Genomic DNA, 25068 nt, shown 5'->3' on the forward strand with positions numbered 1-25068 from the left:
AAAGTCTATTTCAGAGTGAGCATCAAGTTGCTGGCATAATAAATCCCTTGAAATACAAGCACACAACATTTGGTTCTGTATAAATTAGTAACAGATATCAACCAATTTGTGAGATGCCTTTGGTTACCAAGAAAAATTGAACTTCTTTCAATTAATGCTTCAGAATGGTGGACAGGAAAATTGCAAACACAGAACAGCATCAAAACAGATACCATAGATTTCCTGCCCACTCTTGAAATGACCATCAGCTATATTCAGCAGAAAGCATACATGTAGCTAATTTCTTGGGGGGAAGGTGGGAAATCCCTTTTCTGCTTAAAGAATAGAGTCTAAAAGTAGCTGTTTGTCCAGCTCTTGCATATAAAAAGAGCTGGAATAAGAAAATGCCACCGCCATGTTTGGAGGAAAAACAGCTGCTTATTCTGTGTTCCCAGTTTACAAGTATTGCTGTACTCTCTTCCACCCAAGACTACCTGAGCTATCCTGAAGAAAAGAAAAATGAGAGAGAGAGAATATCCTCTCCCTTAACAATAATCTGTGCCATCTAGCAGCAACAACCAATGAAAGCTCCAGAAAGATAACATAACTAAAAGTATAGTACCACTTCCAAAAATAAATCTAAATATTGCAACATGATTTGTTGAAAAACATTCCAAAATGCTCAATTTAGGAGCATTGAAACTCTTGGATAGAAAATTTTAGAGCAGGTTAGATCTCTTGACTAACTTATTTACTTTCAAGGTAGAAGCCACCAATATCCCAATACATTAGTCTCAAAAGCAGCATCTCTGGAAGAACAATAGCATTTCCAGGAATTTTATATCAAACTGGCAAGTAGAGAGACAATCTTTTGGGCAAAAAACAAAACAAAAAAAATTAAATTAAATCCCTGACAAAAAAATTATCTTTTGAGTTGCACAGGCTTCATTAATGTCACACAGCTGGATCATCAGAGCATGCAGAGAAGATAACTGAGAATTGTACTTTTACAATTAGGGTCAAATTCAGATCTAGTGCAAGCTGGTGAAACTTAATAGATATCAAGACATTTTAAAAAATTCCTTAGTTAATTCTGGATTCCCTCAAAAGCTATTCTATGGATTTCAGTGGGGTTGCACTCTCTTATACCAGCTCTGAATCTGTCACTTACAATATGAAAGATTTGTTCTCACTCTTGCTATCATGTTTGGACTTAAGACAGCTGTAATTAATTAGTAAGAGTATGTTTCTCACTGTGTCATCCTGGGGTATATTATTAATAACTGCACATCATAGGGGTGGGGGGGATAGGTGTTGGAAGTTAACAGTTGGTGATGGTCAATATCATGCCAGCATATGCTATTAATTACTCCTGAGGACATTCTGCGCCAAAAAGTAATTCTGCACCAAAAAATAAAAATTATGTGCACAATATTTTAAAATTCTGCAAAAGTATGTAAATTTTTGTCAAGTAAATGTGGAGGCTCCAACATGCAACTGGGGAGCACAGGCCACTGGCTGCAGGGTTGTGGATTGCAGAGCCATTGGCCATTATATTTGAAAACTCATGGCGATCGGGGGAGGTCCCGGACGACTGGAAAAAGGCTAATGTAGTGCCCATCTTTTAAAAAGGGAAGAAAGAGGATCCTGGGAACTACAGGCCAGTCAGCCTCACCTCAGTCCCTGAAAAAATCAAGGAGCAGGTCCTCAAGGAATCAATTCTGAAGCACTTAGAGGAGAGGAAAGTGATCAGGAACAGTCAGCATGGATTCACCAAGGGCAAGTCATGCCTGACTAATCTAATTGCCTAATATGACGAGATAACTGGCTCTGTGGATGAAGGGAAAGCAGTGGACATGTTCCCTGACTTGAGCAAAGCTTTTGACATGGTCTCTCACAGTATTCTTGCCAGCAAGTTAAAGAAGTATGGGCTGGATGAATGGACTATAAGGTGGATAGAAAGCTGGCCAAATTGTCGGGCTCAACGGGTAGTGATCAATGGCTCCATGTCTAGTTAGCCGCCGGTATCAAGCGGAGTGCCCCAAGAGTTGGTCCTGGGGCTGGTTTTGTTCAATATCTTCATAAATTATCTGGAGGATGGTGTGGATTGCACCCTCAGCAAGTTTGCAGAGGACACTAAACTGGGAGGAGAGGTAAATATGCTGGAGGGTAGGGATAGGAACCAGAGGGACCTAGACAAATTGGAGGATTGGGCCAAAAGAAATATGATGAAGTTCAACAAGGACAAGTGCAGAGTCCTGCACTTAGGACGGAAGAATCCCATGCACCGCTACAGACTAGGGACCGAATGGCTCGGCAGCAGTTCTGCAGAAAAGGACCTAGGGGTTACAGTGGACAAGAAGCTGGATATGAGTCAACAGTGTGCCCTTGTTACCAAGGAGGCCAATAGTATTTTGAGATGTATAAATAGGGGCATTGCCAGCAGATCGAGGAACGTGATTGTTCCCCTCTATTCGACACTGGTGAGGCCTCATCTGGAGTACTGTGTCCAGTTTTGGGCTCCACACTACAAGAAGGATGCAGAAAAATTGGAAAGAGTCCAGCGGAGGGCAACAAAAATGATTAGGGGACTGGAACACATGAGTTATAAGGAGAGGCTGAGGGAACTGGGGATGTTTAGTCTACGGAAGAGAAGAATGAGGGAGGATTTGATAGCCGCTTTCAACTACCTGAAAGGGGGTTCCAAAGAGGATGGCTTTAGACTGTTCTCAGTGGTAGCAGATGACAGAACAAGGAGTAATGGTCTCAAGTTGCAGTGGGGGAGATTTAGGTTGGATATTAGGAAAAACTTTTTCACTAGGAGGGTGGTGAAACACTGGAATGTGTTACCTAGGGAGGTGGTGGAATCTCCTTCCTTAGAAGTTTTTAAGGTCAGGCTTGACAAAGCCCTGGCTGGGATGATTTAATTGGGGATCAGTCTTGCTTTGAGCAGGGGGTTGGACTAGATGACCTCCTGAGGTCCCTTCCAACCCTGATATTCTATGATTCTATGTGGAAGATCACTGTGCAGCTCCCTGCAGCCCCAAGACATGGATTCAGTGGTGAGGCTGCACCCAACTCTGACACAACGCAAGGACCAGACCTGGCCCAGAAACACCCCAGGGCCTTGCCCCTCTGTGCCAGGTGTGGGCAGGCAGGCTCAGCAAGGCAGGATCCAAATGTGAAGGGGCTTAGTGTGGGGGGATCCAGGTGTGGGTTGAGGCAATCTGGGTGTGGGCAGCTCCATGGGGGATCCAGGTGCGTGGTGGGGGGAGGGATCTTGATGCACAAGGGCTTATTGGGGGTTCTGGGTACAATGGTAATGGGACTCTGGAGGGGGGTCCAGGTGAAGGTGATTGGGGCTCAGCAGGGAAGAGTCAGGGTGTGTGTGTTGGGGGGGAATAGAGCTCGGTGGGGGGTGTGGGAAGTTCAGTGTGGGGGGTCCAGATGCTGGGGCAGTGGGGCTCAGTGGGGTGGGGATCTGGGTGGCTTGTTGGGGTGGTCCAGGTGCATGTGGAGTGGGCCTCATGTGGGGGTTGGATGCAAGGGGGGTGAGGTTCGGTGGGCAGGTCTGGATGTGAGAGGGTCTGGATGCACGAGGGTTGGGCGGATGGGGGAGCAGCTCTCTATACAATGATCCGTCCCTCTGCAGCCGAGGAGCTATAAGTGCAGGAATCAGGGGTGGGGAGTTTGCAGAGCTTCCTACAGCTGGGGAAGAAATCTGTGGGAGGGTCTGATATGGCCCCAGATAACTTGCAGGGGAAGAGGAAGTCCTGTCCTCCCAGCCCAGCTGGGATGAGCAGTTGAGCTCGGCCGGGTCTTCCCCAGTCCCGCCCCATGCCCCACAGTGATTTACCTCTCTGCCAGTTGTCCTGGACCCCCAAAACTGCTGGGAAGGGACACATGACCAGTCTTGTGGCTTCCCTTTGCTTCTCCATTAAAAAGTAATTTTTCTGTGGGGAAGCAAAGAAATCTGTGGGAACATAAATTCTGTGCATGCGCAGTGGTACAGAATTTCCCCAGGAGTAATTAATGTGGGAACCTTGAAAAAACAGTTTTCCTCAAGAAAAGGAAGCTACTGTTATATTTAAAATAGATTCTGTGGTTCATGGGACCCTGGTTAATCAGTTGGGGTGGGATGATTTTTTTTTTGTGGGCACTTATGCAGGTTGGGAGTGAAAGAGTGATACTATTTGTGGGTCAGTAGGGGAAGTCACTATGAGTGAATAGTACTATTGTCCTCAAACATTCTACCTGAATCTCTAAGGAATCTCTGAGTGATTTCAAAACATTTTCCAAATAAGTACTTTGATGCCTTTTGGTCTGACCTAAATTCCTGCGAAGGACTTGGAGATGGAATCACATATTTTTGTCATGAAGGTCAGTAACACTCCCATATCACTGTCTCACAAAAATACATTTCAATTAAGAGAAATAACCCAAATCTTGAATGGGAACAAAACTCACTTCAGTTTAACTGTTAATCTTTGTCCAATGGAAACAAAAACAGACTTGTGTTGTTTTAGCTGATTTTCATTAGTAGATTTAGTTTGCCTGGTATTTCACATCAATACTTAGACCCAAAACTATTAGCAGGAGAATGAAAGGCCACGCGTCAAAACATCCATCTCTCTTTGCTAATACCCCCTCAATGAGACTATCGCCGCCTCTAATGCAGGACTACTGAAGTCTTTGCCATGTAAAGACATTTTAAAAAGAGATGGATATATCCAGTTGGTAGTGAGATATTGCAAAACATCAGTTCATGAATAGTCATAGTCAAACATCACTGTTGTCTCACTGACCACACAATACTCAGCCCTGGAGTTGTAGCCCCCCTTAAGAAGTTATCTCTCAGCAGTTTCCTGAATGCCAGAGAAAGATTAACTTCATTTCCACCAGCGATCTGCAATGAGAGAACCCTGCTGATACACTACGTAGGATAAATGAGTCACACTGTGGTTTCCTGCTTCAGCTTAATGAGTACAGAGTTGCTTGGGCCTATTCTGTATGTCATCACCTCTCCCCTCTTTAGACAGCCTTGAAAATGGTTCTTTTTTTTTTCCCCTCTAGTTTCCATAGTTACAGTAAAGGCTTAGGACATGAGTATGTTATGCAAGACCTAGACCTGGTTCAGTGGCAAAAATCCACACCCACATCTTGTAAAAACATGGTGGCCAACTGCTAGATGATTCACTTAATATTTCTAAAAATGCAGAACAAAATCAACCAGAAGCTCACTGTACTGTACCTCAAGATTACAGGGGAATAAGATCATATTTTTATTTGTATATCACCTTTTATCCAGAAGGCTCGTAAAGTGCTTTACATTATTTAGCAGCTTCTTCTTATCTTCAGAACAGTTCCATAGACTCTCTCTCTCATATTAAACTCCTAGGGGATAGTGTGTTGATTGAGAAAAAGAAGAATACTGAGAATGAAAGAACAAGAATACTCCAGGTCAGTTTCAAATATAACTGCAGCTTGATGGAAAATGTTGTACTGTACTTGACAGGACTTAAACCTAGTGAGAAAGAAATCCCCCTCCCAGCCCCATCGCTAGGAAGTTAAATGACTCATAATCATAGTCTAAAAAACACTGCCATCATAGTTTATAAATATCTTCAATATATGAAGAGAAGGGAAGGAGGAAAATATTTAGGATACAAAGCGTTGGACAAGGAATGGATTCCCAAGAAAGGGGGTCCAGACATCAAATCACTAGAGATAGTCAAGAAGAAGCGAATAAGGTATTAGAAGGAAACAAATAGTCCTACAAAATCAGAGGTCTGAATGGTGATACAATTGTTCTTTTCTGGTTTGATAATATATTAACTAGATCCTCAGCTGGTATAAATCAGTGTAGTTCAATTGAGGTATCCCAATTTACTCCAGCAGAGCATCTGGCACTTAAAAATCTAGAATTTTATCAGGGATGTTAATGACAAAAGTTTGGAGGGTCAGCTATTGACCAAGTCACACTACTTTTCTATATGTTCACAACTGCCATGGTGAAGTACAAACACCTGGTGTCAACTGAAAGATTAAAACAAAAGTAATTGTTTATTTCCCAGAAATAAAATATGCCCTAAATTTTATTCTTCTGGATTGACCTTCTTCTCCTTTCTATTAAGTCTCTGGCTGCCTCCTTGTTCTCTAGTTATCTTTATACGTTTTTCACATTTTGTCTGACATTTCCAATTTAAAAAAACAACACCTTTAATTTGTGGTTGTTATTCACTTTTTTCAGGATGATTTAGATTTTTCTTGGACCAGTGGTAACTGGATACAGTTTCTTCTTCATTTTCACATATTTATCTTCTCTCCGGTGACAAGTTAATCTTCACACCATTAACATTTTTGGAAAGTTTCTTGAAAAGTTCTTGAAAAGATGTTATTTGCTGGCGAGTCTTTGGTTGCTTTCTTTTAGTTTTTGGAGAGGTGGAGACTATTTATCTGAAATATTTTGTTTCCGAGACAGACACTCTCACTCCACTTCACTTTGATCCAGTTTTAGCGGGTCCACTGGTGTGATGGTATCTTAGGCTCCAGATTCATTCATGCACTGGCTTTTCTACTGATACTGCCACTATGGCTATAAATTAGAGCCAATACATGGTAGCTTGCCTGAATTGGCCACTAAAAGAAGGGCTATACTCACTTCACATACATTGTGCACCATTCAAATGGGACTTTCACCACCTGTAATAGTTAGAGTTACTAGAATATTTGTACTTGCAATTCTAAGTACAGTTATATGGGATCCTGCAAATAACAGTTAATGTCCAGATTTTAATGCTCATATTGTATGATGTTTAATAGCCATCAGGTGGAAATGACTTTTAGGCCTAGATCATCCCCTAGATAATGAAGCATTCTCCCTGATGTATCTAGTCTGCTCCATGAGTGATGCATCAACACAGGCCATGGCCTTCTTCCTCCCATACCTCTCACTTTGGGATAACATATGCCCACTCCAAAGGGGCAGCCCCTGCACTCCCCTAACACAGGACTGTGACTGTCCTAGCCCAGCTCACTCAAATGGAAAGGAAGGTGCACCATTCCTCTACAACCCACAGCTAGTCATTAGTAACTTAGTCAGGATTCAAATACTGACCTAGAGAGTCTCTGTGTTCCATTACCATAGCTGTAACAGGAGTTACAGATTCCACGTTTTTCATATTTAATTTTAATATCCCTGCCTTTTTACACTTTAGGGTTCAACATGAAACCATGAGAGCTAATGCAAGGTTGACTAACAACTGAACCTGCTTCACAGAGAGCCATAAAGCTAAGCCCTGCTCTGTATGTGATGAAAAGTTTGAAACACTACTGTGGTGAGACAAATGACCAGACTCAGAACTCCAAATTTCCCCAAAGGCTCATGAACCTCCCTTCTAGGTAGAAAGTGAGATTTCCTTGCATAAATTTGAAGGGAGAAGTTCTGCAGCATAGCACATTCAGGACTATTGTCATAGCATATGCTATAGCGATTTGCAATGAAAGCAGATAAGAAAAAGCTTTCTTGATTACACAATACTTCATGAAATTGCTGTATTTCCATGATTTTTACTTTTTCATCGTGACTTTTCCTAAAACCTGCCATTGTTGAATCATAGCTATGATCCTTGCCAATCCCCTGAGTCATCCAGACTCATCTAATCATAGTTCTAACAGACAATTTCACTTAGCGATCCAGCCAGGTAAAACATTGGCAAACTTAAAAATATGACAAAGTTATTGACATTTTCAAAATGTATACTTGGGAATGACTCCAACTGTTTCTTCTTTTTAATGTAAACTCTATAGTAACCAATGAAATATTAACTCCCAAGGATATCGGTAGAGCTGACAAAAGTTTGTCTGAAATGAAATATTTTTATTTTTCCCACCTTTTCCACTTTTATTAGTAATCAGGACAACGTGTTATTTTTTGCAATATATATTCCTGGGGCAATTCTGCACCATTGTACATACGCAGAATTCATGTCCCCCAAAGATTTTTTTTTCCATTCTGCAGAAAATAGATACTGCAGAAAGAGGTGCTGCAATTATACCTTTCACCCACCAGGGGCTGATGTGGCACCCAAAGAGAGTGCAGCTGGCTCACAGGCCGGAGCAGTCAGCCACAGATAGGGAGGAGGCAGAGGGTGCATTCCTCACAATGCTCTGCTCATCAGTCCAGGTGAGGTGACACAGGATATAGGAGGGACGGACAGAGCGGGGCACATGGGGCTGCTGGGAGGGTCACACAGATTGGGCTAGGGGCACAGGAGCTAGTGGGCTGACAGCATTGAGCCAGGGGCTGAATGGGAGTGGGGTGAAGGGGCAACATGGGGATGTGGAGGTGGTGGTGCAAAGGAGCATGGGGACAGGGGAAGATGTACCTGACTGAATGGGAGAGCCTAGGAGTCAGCCAGGGTCTGCATGGGGGAGGCTCTTCCAACTCCCTAACAATCTTTCCCCCATCCCCCACCAAAAAAACTGTTCCATACTGCACCCAACAATCCTTCATGTTCACTACCAGGCTTCTTCACAGCAATTGCTTCCCTCTCCCTCAGCTCCTCCACTACCCCGACACCTCCAAGCCCTTGCAATGCTTCTGAGAGATGCAGGAAATATGGTTCTGTACTGTAGTTTAAATGAATTATTACTCAAAGTTCTGTATTAATTTGCCTAGTAAGGAATCTATTTGTCAAAAAACATTTCCTGGATCTTTTTTTGTTATCTGTATTTTTACACATATACTTGCTGACAGGTATTTTGAAATAAATTACCAAAATAATTAAAACTGGTATGCTTATATTTTGTTATTTTAACAAATAAAATATGCAGAATTTTAAAATATTGTGGTCAGAATTTTTAATTTTTGGGGACAGAATTCCCCCCAGAAGTAAATATATATGGATGATTTTTTACCAGCTGTCAAGGTTCCTTCCCCACTCTGAACTCTAGGGTACAGATGTGGGGACATGCATGAAAGACCCCCCTAAGCTTATTCTTACCAGCTTAGATTAAAAACTTCCTCAAGGTACAAACTTTGCCTTGTCCTTGAACCCTATGCTACCACCACCAAGCATGTTAAACAAAGAACAAGGAAAGAGCCCACTTGGAGACGTCTTCCCCTCAAAATATCCCCCCAAACCCTACACCCCCTTTCCTGGGAAATGCTTGATAAAAATCCTCACCAATTTGTACAGGTGAACACGGACCCAAACCCTTGGATCTTAAGAACAATGAAAAAGCAATCAGGTTCTTAAAAGAAGAATTTTAATTAAAGTAAGAATCACCTCTGTAAAAATCAGGATGGTAAATACTTTACAGGATAACCAGATTCAAAACATAGAGAATTCCTCTAGGCAAAACCTTAAGTTACAAAAAAGACACAAAAACAGGAATATACATTCCATTCAGCACAGCTATTTTACCAGCCATTAAACAAAAGAAATCTAACGCATTTCTAGCTAGATTACTTACTAACTTAAGGAGTTATGAAGAGCATTCCTGATCTGTTCCCGGCAAAAGCATCACACAGACAGACAGACAGACAGACACACCCTTTCCTCCCCCCTCCCCCCCGCCTTGAAAGTATCTTGTCTACTCATTGGTCATTCTGGTCAGGTGCCAGCAAAGTTATCTTAGCTTCTTAACCCTTTACAGGTGAAAGGGTTTTGCCTCTGGCCAGGAGGGATTTTATAGCACTGTGGACAGAAAGGTGGTTACCCTTCCCTTTATATTTATGACACCAGCAAAGCTGTTTGCTCTGTGGAACTCAATTCCAAACTTTTGAGTCTGCAAATCTGAGCTGGAGATTTAAGAAGAAGAGGGTCTTAACATCTTTTGGTTCCTGTTTTTATGTCTGACCCAACAACAGTTAGAATAACCTCTCTCAATGTGTTTTATTGTTTCTAGAGACAGGAAGTATGAAGACACACAAAACTGGGGGAGGAGGGAAGGGAGTGGAATTAAACAAACTTTTGAATCTCAAGTTCATGATTAATTCAGATTTTGCGTAAAATTTCAAGCCAGTTCTCCTCTTGTCCAAAATGGTTTGTTCAATCACTTCTGAAGTTTACTTTGTAGCAGTCATGCATCCATTACTAACTGCTGTGGGAATTCTTTTGGTCAATTTAGTCCTAATTGCATTTAAGAATCAGGAAAATTATCTCCTAGATTTACTAATATAGATATGCCACAATATTGCATGTCAAATAATTGAAATGAAAAAAGTAAATAGCTTATTTGCATTCAGGAAACAGATCCTCATGCTGTTTATATAACAAACTAAGTAAGAGATCATCTGTTACCTTTTCTTTCAGTTTTATACCCTACTTCTCTTGGGATGAAAGAGAAGATAAAATCTTACAATACGATGAATTTAAATTGCTCAGTCTAAATTCTGAGATGAGGTGATGCAAAGGCAAACTATTTGGAATGAATGGCCAGTGCCATTACCTTACTCAAAACACTTTCCTGATGGCTCCCAAATACCATAAATATATCTTATAAGTTAAGAAGATGGTAGCTGGATAAGGTGGGGTAAAAAGCCAGACTTGTCTATCATTAAAATCAGTCCCTAATCTTCAACCAGTTTGGAATACCTGTCTACAGTACAGAGCTATGAATACTTTTTCTTGCCTTCAAGACACCCTGCCTTCTATAAGTGTCTGAGGTTTTTTTCCCACGCTCCTCTCCTGACCCTCAGGTATAGACTTTTAAACCTAAATAGAATACACATACTCTCTTTGGCCATATTTGATAATGTGACCCTCAGAATGAAGACTCAGAGGCATCCAAAACCTTAGTTTTAAAAAGAGAATGAGACTGGAGGTAAACATACACATACAGTCACTATGAAAGCCTGTGCAAAGTTGGTTACTATATGTATAAATGCATAATTAGGCATTTTAATACAGTGGGTCAAAGTCTGCTCTTCATTATATTCATGCAATTCCATTAACATCTGAATTGAATTCAGAGAACAGAATTTGGCCCATCATGTACAGTACATAGTCACACAGCACTAATGCAATTTAACTTCTCTTTTACCTTTATCATCTATCTCAATCTATCCAGCCTCTATTAAAGTTAATGGCAAAACTCCCATTGATTTCAATGGGGTCCAGGATTTCAACCCCAGGCTTGAACTAGACAAACCAACTGGGCAACATTTCCAGGGTGCTTGGCTTCCCTGTGATACTTTTGCTGGTGTCTCTTTCAGGGCAGGATTAAAGAGACAAAAGAAAAACACACACCTTAACAAGGCCAAAGGAGGCAACACTGTCTGGAAAATAATTCTGTTGTATTCTGCAGCAAATAGAATTGAAGCTTCAAAAGGAAACTTCCAGAAAAATGTGAAGTATAGTTGGTACTGGGTGTAAAATTGTTGTGCAAACTGTAGTAGGAAAGATCAAAGATAAACATACATTTCTTTCCAGTCTGTTCTCTTTACATTAAATCTTCTTAAAAATCCAAAGAGGCACAGTAGAGATAGTTTAGTTCTCCGAGAGGAAAATCTGTATCTATCTTCTTTCCTGTGAAGGAAGCAAATCATTTAAAAAACAAACAAACAAACAACACACCACAAAGATCTAGGTAGGGAAAGGATGCAGTTTTTCCTCAGTAATCCAGTTATATAGTTTTCTGCTATTATATAATGTTTGGGCTAAAACAACCAACGTAACTTGCAGCTAGTTGTCAATTCAATTAGATTCTGTTCTTTAACATCTCTTGCAAATTCTGTTCAAAGAACCAAAACGACAAGTAAATGTCCTTTTGTAAATGAAGTTGTCTGTCAATTACAAAATAAAGAACAAATAGAGCAGTGAGAGAATGTACATGACAAATAAGCTTAATCAGCATGATCTTCTCAAGCTGTGTAACATGGTAAACTCAAAACCAAAACATAAATAAGATAAGCAGTGATTGGAGTTTAATCCAGATATTTTGTTTTTTAAAAATATTCTATGTCATTGAAGCTTAATTTTATTTTACCCTATCTAAACCTCTGTGGATATTCTGTCTGGTGCATTTGGAGTTATAGATGGGTTATCTGGAATAAGTCTCTATAGGACACTTTTCTTGTGTCACTGACTGAATGGGCCTGTGATTTGGAGGAACAGGTAAAGAGAATATTTTCACTTATTTCTCAGAGATGCAGTGGATTTTAAGTGAGACCTGCAATCCATTTAGAAAAGTCAGGAAAAAAATCCACATTTTAGTCTAGATTTGTCTCTCACTGGCAACCACTGATTTATCATTATCACTTTCTGTCATTCTTCCTCTTTACGGTGAGTTATCATTATGGCAGCAGAAATAAAGTAATTACATCCTAGCTTCACAAAGGGGAAATTCACTGAGGTCAGAATTCTGTAACTGCAGCAAGAGTGGAGGTCTACTCAAAGTATTAGTGTTTATTGGTTATCTGACTGAATAAAGACTCGTAACACAAAAGGCAGCACATAAATGTAGGCTACTACAGAAAGCACTGTGAGATTGACAACAAACTTAAAAGTTATTGAGAGCTCATCTTGTCTGCGTCACTATGTGCAGACACCTCAGGGGTCTCGTGGGCAGTGGCTAGTCCCTAGCACATGACACCTCCAGAAGCCATCCTGTCTAGACCAGAGAAAGTAGAAGTGCAGACGCACAGGGCACCCATGTGGAGACATGAGCAGACACCCATCCAAGAGCAGGGGAAAGAAATGAACCTGTCCCTCCCCTTTATCAAGAAAGATGAGAAGGAAATGCCACAGTTGCAAAGTCACATTTTCCAGTCCCTTACAGGGAATAAACCACATGGGGACAGTGGGGTCCTATTTTTATTTTCAATTTTATGTACTAAAGTGCACTTTGTAACTAAGGGTTCAACATATATTTGAGCCAAGCAGGATTAAAAGAATACACTGCAGCTATCACGAGTCAGCAATTTGCAACCATTTCAAAACAGTGGAATATCACCATGGGACAGTACAAGTTTGAAATCATTAAGGAGACCAAAATCTGGAAAGAGGAAATTGTAGCAAGATTGCATTATTTATAGAGTTAAACTATTCACTGGAATGAATCCAAAGTAGCCATTATTTAGCAGTGAAACCTTGACTGCTATGAACAAGCTATTCTGTTCCATCTCATATCAATATTGCAACAGCTGGTTTTAGTAAAAAGTTTAATAATGAATTTTGGACCTGTGTAAATTATGTATTTGCTGGACTTTAATTCTGTAATTACCGCCCTTTAATAAAAATGTACACATGTAAACAGAACACCTAACTACAGTTATACAGCTCTCAGGTTTTTCTAAGAAATGTATTTCCACAACTGTGTTTTTAGAATGCTTTACTTTGTACTGGAGTGTCTATTTAGAAGGAAATTGTGAAGATTGAGACTCTCAAATCTGAATCACTCTCCAAAAAAAATTGACCCCTGTATTAAAGGGCCAATCCTATCAAGAGATACTTATAGCTAGAGAGACCTTTATTAGCAGATGGACCACTTTGTAGGGTCAGCGCCTTAACATGCATTCCTCTAAAATTTTCCCTTTTTAGTCATCCACAGTGAAGTTTGCAATACTGTTTACAATCCAGGTGCAGAGGGGTTTCCACTCTGCCCTGTAAAATTTCATTTTAGGTGGGTGGGTCATTACCTTGATAGAATTTTGCTATTGCACCAATGCCTTTTAAGTGTGCAACATAGAACCTGAGAAGAAGGCTTAATGTATTTTGAGGAGTAGGCGTGGGCTCAAGTTTTATGTATTTTCCCTACCAGCGGAAAAGTTATTTTTCCTGCCTGTATAAAAATATTGGAGGTAAAATAAGGACAATTGTTAAACTTTTCAGAAATGCAGTAAGAAATAAAATAAAGGAGGACTTTCCCCCAGTTTCACTGATATTGAAAAATGTATTGCACAGCTCTGCCAATGGGAAGTGGAGAGTTCATCTATACAAGCTTACAAAACAAGCTAGAATACCTGATTCCAGCATATTAGCAGACTCAGTTTCTCCAGGTACTTGAAATGGGCCAAAGCCACAAAATTTGCATCGGGATCTGAATTTCCCCAACATTTGGGGATACTCAGCATTGCAAATCTGGTTTGGGATCATTCTTGTTCTAAGCAAAATAAAAACAGAATGGAACAGTGAAGTGGTAGTTTATCTGCAAGGAAAGTGTTAAACATTCCTCACCACAACTGCGTAAAAGTCAGAAGAGGATGTTCCTGTCCCACTAGGAATCCTCAGCCTGTAACCATGGTGGAGCTGGCAATAGAAGATGTTATTTCCTCTCAGAGGCAGAGTTGTAAGAAGTCCATTTACAGCATGGGGATTGATTTCCCAGTTTCATAGGAAGCAAGAGCATTAGGATAAAAGTCAGTGTTGTTACAAATGGTTCATAACATGTCAGAGGTTCTTTATGTACCAGTTACAAAGCAGAAACACTGTTCTATTTTATTTCAGCATACTAGCAACAGGCCACTTCCTTGTTCTCACTGCTACCCTAACACCAGCTAATAATGGAGCTAGGACACAGCCTCAGCTATTCAAGTTTTGATTATGTCCCCAAGGATTTTAAAGCTAGCCAGTCAACTGTATGCTGGATTTACTGAGAGCAATCTGGGGCTGGGAAATTGGATTCCATCTCTTCAGATATTACCAGCTTCCCTGTTCATCTGAAGGATTAGGATAAAAAATAGGGTTCTATTGTACTATAGTAAACACTCTACTGTTGGTTAATACTTCCTGTCAGACAAAGACAAAAATTATAAACACAGGAAGATAACTGGAGAAAATCCTCATGAAGCCAAGCATTATCCTTGCACTGTTCAGGTGCGGTTGAAGTAAATGCGTCTTCTGGTTTCATGCTTGTTTTCATCTCCCCAAAAATAAAGAAGCACTCCTCTAGCATGTAAGGACCTCAGAGTCTTTTACTGTCATTAATTACCTAAGCCTTGCAACATTACAGTAAAGCAGGTATTATTCTCCTCATTTTCCAACTGGGTACACGAGGCCTGAATAAGTGAAATGACTTCCCCTACATTTACACAAGCCAGTGGCAGACCCAGGAACACAACCCAGACATCCTGAGTCAGTCTTCTATTTGAAGCACTAAGGCCACTCTGGTTCTTGGTATTTGGTAGGAAACAGTTTTGGAGATGATCCAGCTTGATGGAGAAAGGGCAAGTCAAGCATCTATCAAACTGGAGTCAACTGGAAATCTAAAAAAGCGGTGAGCTGCCTCATCAATGAAAGCGTATCAATCATTTTGAACAAGATATATTTGCTATTAATATGGCTCAACTAAGAGATGAAGAAATAAGGTAGGATTTTCAAATGGCTGGTACATTTGAAACTGTCAGCTTCCTCAACAAAGAAACTGAAAATTAGGTCAGCTATCAAATGTGCAGTTAGCTTTATGAGTGCTGTATATAATGCTCCAAAATTTTTCAGCAACTGGAAGATCACCAATGACACTTCAGCATATGAGATGTTAAGTGGAGAGAACATTTCTCTGCTGTAGTACACTGTATAAGGGTATTTTAAGAAGATTTTAAAAGTAACAGTCATTTTCTATAGGAAATCAGTTTGCTGAGCAATCACTTTTAATGGAAGCTTGATAGGGATTTTGTAGCACACACAAATGGAAACCAAATAACATGTGGCTTAAGTGATTGGCCACCCCTTAATTGAAATAAGTGACTGGAGTTAGTGTCAAGGGAATCTGGCTTGTGTAATGAATACACTAATAAGAATCCATAAATACACACTGATAAGACTGTCAGTTTTCTACAGAAGATAGGTGTAGACAGAGATAGATTAGAAATAACTTAGATAGGTCTTCCTTGGGACCTGATCCTTGGAGAGACATTCCAGGCTGGAGACATTCACTACCATGCAAGAATTCTCAGCACCTTACAGGTTTGGGTTTAGAGATTGTAATGGCACTGTAGAGGATATAACTCTTTGGGTAAATGCAGTAAAATCTCATTCATTATGCTAATTCTCATGCTAATGAATGGGAAACTACACAATGAAAAAAAGAAAAAGAACTCAAGTATACCACATTGCAAAGTATATTTTTTCTCAGCAGACATAATTTAGCCTTAAAAATAAAGATGTCTTAAAATATGGTAAATCCTCATTGTAAAGTCTTGGAGAAGAAAGAACAAACACCAGAAGGGCCCAATTTTACAACCATTTCAATAGACTTGAGCTGATCTGACAGAGCAGAATTTTGATCATAAGGTGTTCATGGTAATTAAAGGAGTGCCAGTTTTGGCACATATGTAAATAGGGCATTACCTGCTCACACACATTTTGCAGAAGATATTGTAAAAATCTTGACTATTAGTACTGAATACATGGAATCAATATGGAACAAGTTTCACATGTCTCTCATTTTTAACTAAAAATCTGTGTATAATAACTCCATGACTGACAAAGGATGTTTCAGCTATGAATACCATGTAACAATAAATACCTAACAAAACCACATGAACTATTACAAATATGTTGAGAAACGTGCATACGTATGAATGCATCCCTCAGATATATCACATGCCTGGCAGTGTAACTCGGGCCACTGCCAGCTTCCATTTTGACCCTTGTCAAAGTTAGATATTCCCTGAAGACAATGGCTCAGCCACGACAGGTGGCGTTTTGATTAAAACAATTAGGTCATAGGGTGTTTAGAACATTTTAATTTCCATCTGCCTTTTTTGTTGTAATAATTTAACACACGTGAAGATGGGACTGGGTAGGCGATCGATAGGCTCAATGAGCCTTCCTCCTCTAGTTTGCAATGCCATCCCAGACACAGTCATCATGGCTGGCATACCTTATAAGAAGCTCAGGGAGGCAAAGACCATCAATACTAAATTAGTCTCACAGTGTCCGAGATGAAGCACTGAGGGCAGCGCTGAGAGAGCTTGCGCTGCCATTGCCTGTGTGGTGTAAGTGCTGCACGTAGAGGATTTGAGTCTCCGGTGCTGTCAATCCAGCACCTTTCACCACCATTAAAATTCACTTAAGAATTACACAATCAAAGCTATTCAATGAAAGGATCCCATATAAGCAAAACAATTTAAAGTTGATTGCTGGCATGAAAAATAGTATTCTCAGCAGGTTTCATGCTGCTCATTCTTTTCATAGCTGTGCCTTTCTCCCTACCCATATTGGCCAGTTGCTGCACCCTTTATCCAGGGCCAGATCCTCCTCATCCATTCTGTTAAAGGCATTTACACTGGGAACAGAGTTACCTGGGTTACAGCCACTTTACTATCCCCTCTGGGAGACAGGACCAGAAGAGGCACAGCTCCTTCCCTGACATGCCTCACTTTTGTTGTTGTTGTTTTAAGAGCCAGCACCAGTTTTGAACTGCGGTCTGGCAGCATGGGGAAACACTGCTGAGTGCCATAGTCCTGGCAGTTAGGAGTACAACCAAGCTGCTCCATGGGTAGTGGTGGTCATGTGAGGGATATTAGCAAGTAACAATTACAGAGGCTAGGAACCATAAGGACAACACATGGATCATTAGCTTTCTGGGTGCCTCAACCCAACCTCCAGGTCTCTCCTGACCTGAGCCCTGCTCCCTGGTATTGACACTTACAGATTTTGTATACCATAAAGGAGGTCAGGTGTGGTGAAGTCAAAGTCACTAATTAAACCTAGCATTGGGATATGTATTTCTGCAGACCTTGAATCCGCAGAGGCTTTGTCTAAATAACTCCCATAATTCGTCCCCTGGCATATCATAATTCCTTTTGTGCATCTGGGTAGGGAGCCAGCACCAGTTTTAAACTAATGTCTGGCAGCATGGGGAAAATACTGCTAAGTGCCACAATCCTGGCAGTCAGTAATAAAAAACAGGCAGCTTCATATGTAGTGGCGATCATGCAGTCAGCTGGCTTAGGAGACAGTCATAGTGATACAAATGGAGGAAGATGCAAGTGAGAAGTTATTTCTGCAGGACACTTTCTTGGAGCAGCTTCCCTTGGTGCAGAGCTCACCCCACAGCTGCAATGGCAGACCACCGACATAAAAGAGTTCCCTCAATATGGAGAAGCACGTCATCATTGCTCTCTAGAAGCTTGCCCTCCTGATTACTACCAGTCAGTAGTGAACCCATTTAGTGAAGATCAGCTCTCATGGAGGTGGGTGCTGCTATTGATAGGCTGCTGATAGGTTAGGTCATAAAGCTTGGCATTGCCCAGATGGTTATTGATGGATTACAAAGTTAGGGTTCCCAAATTGTATTAGGGCCAGTGATGAAATCTATATACCTGTACTTCGCCTCTCACGCCAGAGTTTGTCATGGGAAAGTAGTACTTCTCCATGCTGCTGCTTGTTGATTACCATGGAGGCTCAGCAATATTAATGTGGGGTTGTCTGGAAAGGTACATGAGGCCTGGATGGCTAGAAATTCAGTCTTAAGCATTGTAATGAAAAACAGAACTTTAGTGCACATGAATACTGTGTACATTAATAATGCTGCAATTCCTCCAGTCATACTAGAAGACCCAGTTTACTCTATGAAGACACTTGGCCAGGAGAAAGAAGCTGTGTGTTTATACCCTGAGTAGCTGTAGAATGACAGTGGCATGGACATTTGGAAGACTGAAAACCAGCTGGAAGTGCCTTAGGGAAAGTCTAGATGCTCATGAGCAATATCTAGCTTGTGTAATAGGTGCTTGCTTTGTTTTGCACAACATCTGTTAGACCAAGGGAGAATATCTGGTTGGTGGAAAGTTTCTGGATATTATGAACAAGCAGAGAAGGGCCCTCGACGTGGTGCCCCAACTGGCCAGAGTTATGGTGTGCTCCTACTTTGAGGCCAGAGTGTAGCAGACAGTCCTTATACTGTAAGAAAGGAAGAGAATAGGGTGTCTCTGTAAACGTATTTCACCTGTCTGTACTAATGGGCTCACAAGAGTGCATAGGTGGTGGTGGGTGTTCAAAATTGTTCTCCTTGCATTGGGGGTGGAGTGGTGTGGTGAGGGAAGAGCCTTGCATTTGAAAGATTGAAAAGGGATTTCCTCTGAAACTGTAGAGAGTGAAAGGGGGCTCCTACTATCCTGCATGCTCCACGAGGTGCAGGACATGGCTAAGTTGGGGTGCTGGTTGTAACCACGGCACCACAGTGTTCTCCTGCCGAGGCATTTGCTTCTGCATCATTTCCAGCACCCTTTCCTGAGTGTAGACAGTCCCTTGGAAACCTCTTACGGTGGTGCAGAAGTCCTCCCTCCATTCTTCTGCTTTGAGGCCCCTGCTGAGATGCATTAACCAGGTGAGTAAACATCTTCTCACTCATCTTCTGTAGATTTTTCAGATGCTGATCAACTCACTGTTCAGCTGCCCAGAAACAATTCTATTTTGTGAAAAACTGAGGTTTCAGAATTGGTTTTCCATCTGCATTGGGACAAAAATCAACCCCTCTTCTAAATTTTTCTTGAAAAATTAGAGACCCATCCATCCCAGAACAGTAAATAGCCTAGTGGTTAAGGGCCTCACCTGAGATGTAGTTAACCCAGCATCAAGTCCCTGCTCTGCCTGAATCAGGAAGGTGAGCGCCATAGCCATGGAGTTACTGGCTACCTTCTCATTGGCTATTGCTGTGTGAGCAGTTGCTCTTTTTATTAAAATCAGAAATTTTATCTGTGACCTGAGAAATCTTTTCAAAGATTCAGCATTTTTCTGACAGAAAAGTGATTAGTTGAAATAGTCCCAGCTAGTTTTCCTAATAAGCATTCTGTCCATAATGGTTGTGGCATTTCAGGAGTGAGGGGAACAGAAAAAACCACCACCATAAAATAGCTATTAGCCCAGTAGTGGTCTCCATACCAATAAATGATGAAAAGTTGTGTGCCCCCCCTCCCCCAGTTGTGGGATGCCATTGTTTGGATTGCCATCTGTTCTGCCTGTCTGGGATGCACCTGGAGATGGTAAGAGGTTTTCCACCCTACTTCTCCTTTCTATGGGACTCGGTACCAATGCTGGCTAAGGGTTGGAAGTGAGGTGGAGGGTTGGTGGGAGGGTAGCAGGAGGTAGGTTAGTAACTGCATATGTACCTCTGCAGGTTGCTCTTATGGAGCAGGATGTTACCGAGGCAGAAAAGGGATTGTTCAAAAAGTCAGTAGGTAACCCAGGAAAAGATGCAGATCTACTATGTACTGGGATGGTGCCCCACATCTGATGCACGCATGGAAGAGACATACCACCTGTACCGGTGTCTCAGAGAAAGCTGCATTCCCTTGCAATGTGTATGCACAAATAGGGCACTCTTTGCCTTAAATTCTCCTTGATAACTCCAGCAGATGAGTACTAAGTGCACTATGAAATAGACTTTTGTAGTAATTGATCTGAACCCAAAGAATTAGCAATACTGTTATGAAAAGTGGCGATGAACACCTGATAATCTTTATGCATTTCAAAAACATCTCTGTAGCACAATTTTGACAATTTACCTCATAAAATGTAAAGGTAACTAAAAGCACAGGGCCGATCAAATGTTGTCAAAATGTTTTTTCCTATTGTGTTTTCTCTCTCTACCTGCTGTTACAATACAGCACATTATACTTACTAGTAGTGCTCTCCTCTGCAGCAATTTCAGGCTGGCTCTCTGCCTGAATTTCAGAGGGCATCTCTGCTGCCCGAGTCTCTAGCTTGAGGTTTGGGTTGCCAAAGGCATCTTGGATGTCTGGAGGAATCTGCTTCTGGACAAAGTAGGATCACAATTTTGTGGGACCCTGGGCCAGAGCAAGTGGGGGTCTCTCCTTACCCCTTCTGCCTGCAGTCAACCTCCCCCCACTGCTCCTGTTGGGGAGCAGGGTCAGGGCACAGGGGCTTGCTCCACTCCGCCTGGCACTCTTGCCAGGGAGTGGGGCAAGCCCCCATGCCCTGACCCTGCTCCCCATCCAGAGAACCAGGCAGGTGGGCAGAGTGGGGCAAGCCCCGACACTGCCACCCGGCTCCCCAACAGGAACACCAGGCGGGTTGAGCAGGATCAGAGTGCCCATTTTTCTGGGATCCCCCAATTGGCTGGGGTCCTAGACATGGGGCCCGTTGGCCCAGTGTCTAATCCATCACTGCTTCTGGACAGTGTATGTGGTCATTTGGGCTATGCCTCCACTGCATCTGGGAGCGCACCTCAAAGCCTGGGTTGACAAACTCACACTAGCTTCCCTCCAGCTAGCATGCTAAATAATAGCAGTGTGGGTGTTGCAACACAGTTGGAGCTCAGGCTAGCCACTGAAGCTTGAACCAAGGTAGTGGGAGCATTTCCGGAGGTCCTACTGCTGTCCTTTGCAACACTGTTGCCCTGTCAAGCGCCTTCACTTTGCTGTGGCATTGCTTCGTGACCCAGCAGTATCCATGTTCCTTCAACTGCTCTGCCAGTCACCTGTAGATCGTGGCATTCCATCAACTGCTGTTCAGATGAGCTTCAACATGCTCTTATATCCAGAGGATAAGGAACTCCAGGGCCTCCTGATGGGTCCCTGTGGAAGCATAGGCCACAGCTGCTATAAGAAGTACTGCATGTAGCTCTAGATGTGTGAATTTCTGTCCCTTTGCAATTCCAGCTTGAGGGGATATCTAGTCAAGATGGCTGTGGAGCAGTAGAGGACACAGGTACACAGACAGCTTCTCACTTCGATCAGCCTATGCAGTGTGGGATAGCAGTGCTAGGACTGCCAGAAGAAGCATCGTTAATCCAAAAATAATACAGCTGCTCTATTTGGCTACACTAAAGTTATCCTCAAATAACTCATTCTGGAATAGTTATTTCCCTTCCACAATGCATTAATGAATGCAGAATAAACACAAGATTTTTTTTTAATTATCTGGTATATGGTGGGAAGTGGGTCTCTTCTGAGCAGAGTGTCATGAACAAGGGAGATAGAGAGAGAGAGAGAGAAAGCTAAAAAAACAAGAGAAGCTTCCACTATCAACCTATAAGTTCATTACTGAGTCCCTGCCTAGACCACAATGCAGTGTTTGGGGGCGGGGGTTGTTTGTTTTAATTTCTAGGCTTTTATCTGTGTTGTTCCTCTTTCTTAGGAAAATAATTTCAGTTGTTTATAATGAGGGAACACATGGGGACTCTCAGTTCCTGGAGATAACTAAGTTTCTATCCACAAGGGAGAAGGGGCAAATAGGTGAAATCCAACAATCCAGCTCTTCTTGGGACACCAAAGTATTCAGGAGGGCCCCTTCCCTCTGAAGGGCCACAATTGGCAGACCAGGGATCATGCTGGTATTGAAAGACACTAAGATATATCAACTCATTTTTACAACAATTGGTAAATATCACAATGATCACTAACAAGGTGCCTTAAACTAAGTTAGATATGGATAATACTGGCCCAGTTAGAGAGTGGAGACACATCTAACAATCAGAAATACCAATCAAAAAGGTGTATTTGGATGATTTAAAACAAAGATTGAGAAGACCAATCTCTCTCCTCGCATCTGTGTGTCAGCATCATATGTTTTCTTAAACTCCTTTGCTGTGGTTTCATGATTACTATTTATTGCATCATCTTCTATTTACTACCAAGCAAAAACTGTTTACTTGATAAACCACAAAAGCCTCTGTTATTCCTTTCAGTGGAGCATTAATAATGTATCTCAATGTCCTGATCATTATCCCAGACAGCTTTTCAACAGCCGATTAACTATTTATTCTCAGGACATTTCAGATAAAATGCTACAGCCCTCTCATCATAGAAAAGCAGATGATTGGGATGGGAAGTAACTCTAGTACAGTGTATTAGGGCATGACTGCTTTCTACACTAACCTCTTAACGGCCTGATCTAACTTCCTCTGAAATTAATGGAAATCTTTCCATTATTTCAGTGAAAGTTGGATTGAGTTCTAAGCAGTATCTAGTCTGTTCTTGAGCACCTCTAGGTGACGGTGCCTCAGCCACCTCTCGGATCGAATGGAACACGTATCTAACTGACTGCATGTCAGATAAAGGAAATATTAAATACACAGAAATTATCACTATTTAATTTCAGACTTACTTGTTATACTACCTTTTATCATATGTATAATTTCCCCCTTCCTTTTGCTATCACCTCAACTATTTATGAGCAGCTCTACCCTGTGCCTTTAATTTAACCTGCATGAATGAAACGCCCTTAGTCTCTCTTCATAGGTCATACCCTCAACTACTGACAGCATCTTTGTTGCCTGCTTTGAATTCCTTCCAGTTTGCTGATGCCCATATTATAATGAGACTCAAGAACACGCCTGACTGAAGCTTGAAGACTTTGAATAATCAAAGGTTAGAAGACTGGATGGTGCTGCAGAGGAGAGGTTTGCTCCCCCGTTATGCATATGGCATCAGACCATGTCTGACAAACATTTGTGAGCATGAGTTTTGGTTTGAAAACCATATCAAACCTTCAACCTAGAGTTCAGTTAGTGGATTCAGTGTTTAGAGTCTAATCCTGAAAGCTCTCCTGTGCACAGAGTACAATTTGTAATTTAGCTAGGTCAGGTAGCCAGCCGCTAAAAAAACCCAAACCCCCTGTGTTCTTGATCATACTACTTCTTTCCAAGTTTTTAAACAGATACTCATGTAGCATCACACTGAAAAAAATTAAAAATCCAAATATAGTCAATAAGCCACATTTACTTTATGCACAAAAAAACAGTGTATTTTTCTCCACTCAAGGAGCGTGGTTGGAATTCTCTGGAAATATCAATAGGAAAGGCTGGAATTCAAAATGGAGTCAAAAGAAGAATCTTCCTTGGGTTCAGGACAATAAAATACAAGCAGAACATAAAAAATGAGTTAAGTTATTCAGTTATTTACATTTTAGGCACTGATGTGTGAGATAAACCAGCTAAAATATGTCCCTTGGTGGTTATACAAATCCAATCAATGTTTAATTTTATCAAAAGTAGGAAAGGGGATTTCTGAAGTCAGTACTAAAAAGAACAATGCCAGCATTTTTCCAAGTGAGAGTGGGCATCTGACAGCAACCCAAGTGATGTTAATGCATGCAGTCTGGTTCCGATTACTACTTTACAAAACCTCAGGATCATGAAAAATACCATTGTCAGGCTAAGAACTGCATTAGTAGAAAGTCGGCAGAAAGTGACCCTGCTTATTACATCTACTCTACCTGCAACAACCATTACCACAGCCTGAAATTCACTCACCCTACTAATGTAAAAATAAGGACGTTGATTCACCTTATTCAGGACAGTAATGTGCTTCCTGTTGAAGAATTATATCCCTATTGGCCTTGGAGTTTCTAGCACACATTTAGAGAGACAATATGTACATATTAACTATAAAATGCCATTATGTTCTTTTAATAGTAGACGTGAGCTCAACCAGTTCAGAAATATTTTTAAAAATAAAAATGTATTTTGCTGCTTGACACAGAAATTATAGACCAAAAAGACTTTAGATCTAGGCAACTTCCCCCTTAGGTTATTGGTTCAATTTATTCTATGTGAGAATTTAAAAAATAAACCTATTAAAAATTAAAGGGGTAGGAAGAAAGATAAGGCTTCTTAAAGATTAGCAAGAAAGAGTCAGTAAATGGACGTGCCTCAAGTACTGGTTGCTTGTTCCATTTCTCAACCTTTGTTGTGCCTTAGACTGCCTCCGGGTTTAAAGTTCTCAAGAGCCATGAAGCAAGACTAGGATTTTTTTATTCTATATTTGTTTGGATTTTCAGGTTAGTTTTAGTTCTTATGAAAGGTTCAAAACAGACACTCTGGAGAAGTAAAAACAAAGAGAAACAGATTTATTTGGGCATAAGCTTTCGTGGGTAAAAAACCCACTTCTTCAGATGCATGGAGTGAAAATTACAGATACAGGCATATATATATAGGCACATGAAGAGAAGGGAGTTACCTTACAAGTGGAGAAAATTGGTAACACCCTTCTCTTCATGTGCCTATATATATATATGCCTGTATCTGTAATTTTCACTCCATGCATCTGAAGAAGTGGGTTTTTTACCCACGAAAGCTTATGCCCAAATAAATCTGTTTCTCTTTAAAGTGCCACAGGACTCCTCGTTGTTTTTTTGTGGATACAGAGGCTAACAGGGCTACCCTTTTGCCATCTAG

The sequence above is a fragment of the Lepidochelys olivacea genome (assembly GCF_965140295.1).
Source record: "Lepidochelys olivacea isolate rLepOli2 genome assembly, chromosome: 2".
NCBI classification, from domain to species: Eukaryota; Metazoa; Chordata; order Testudines; family Cheloniidae; genus Lepidochelys; species Lepidochelys olivacea.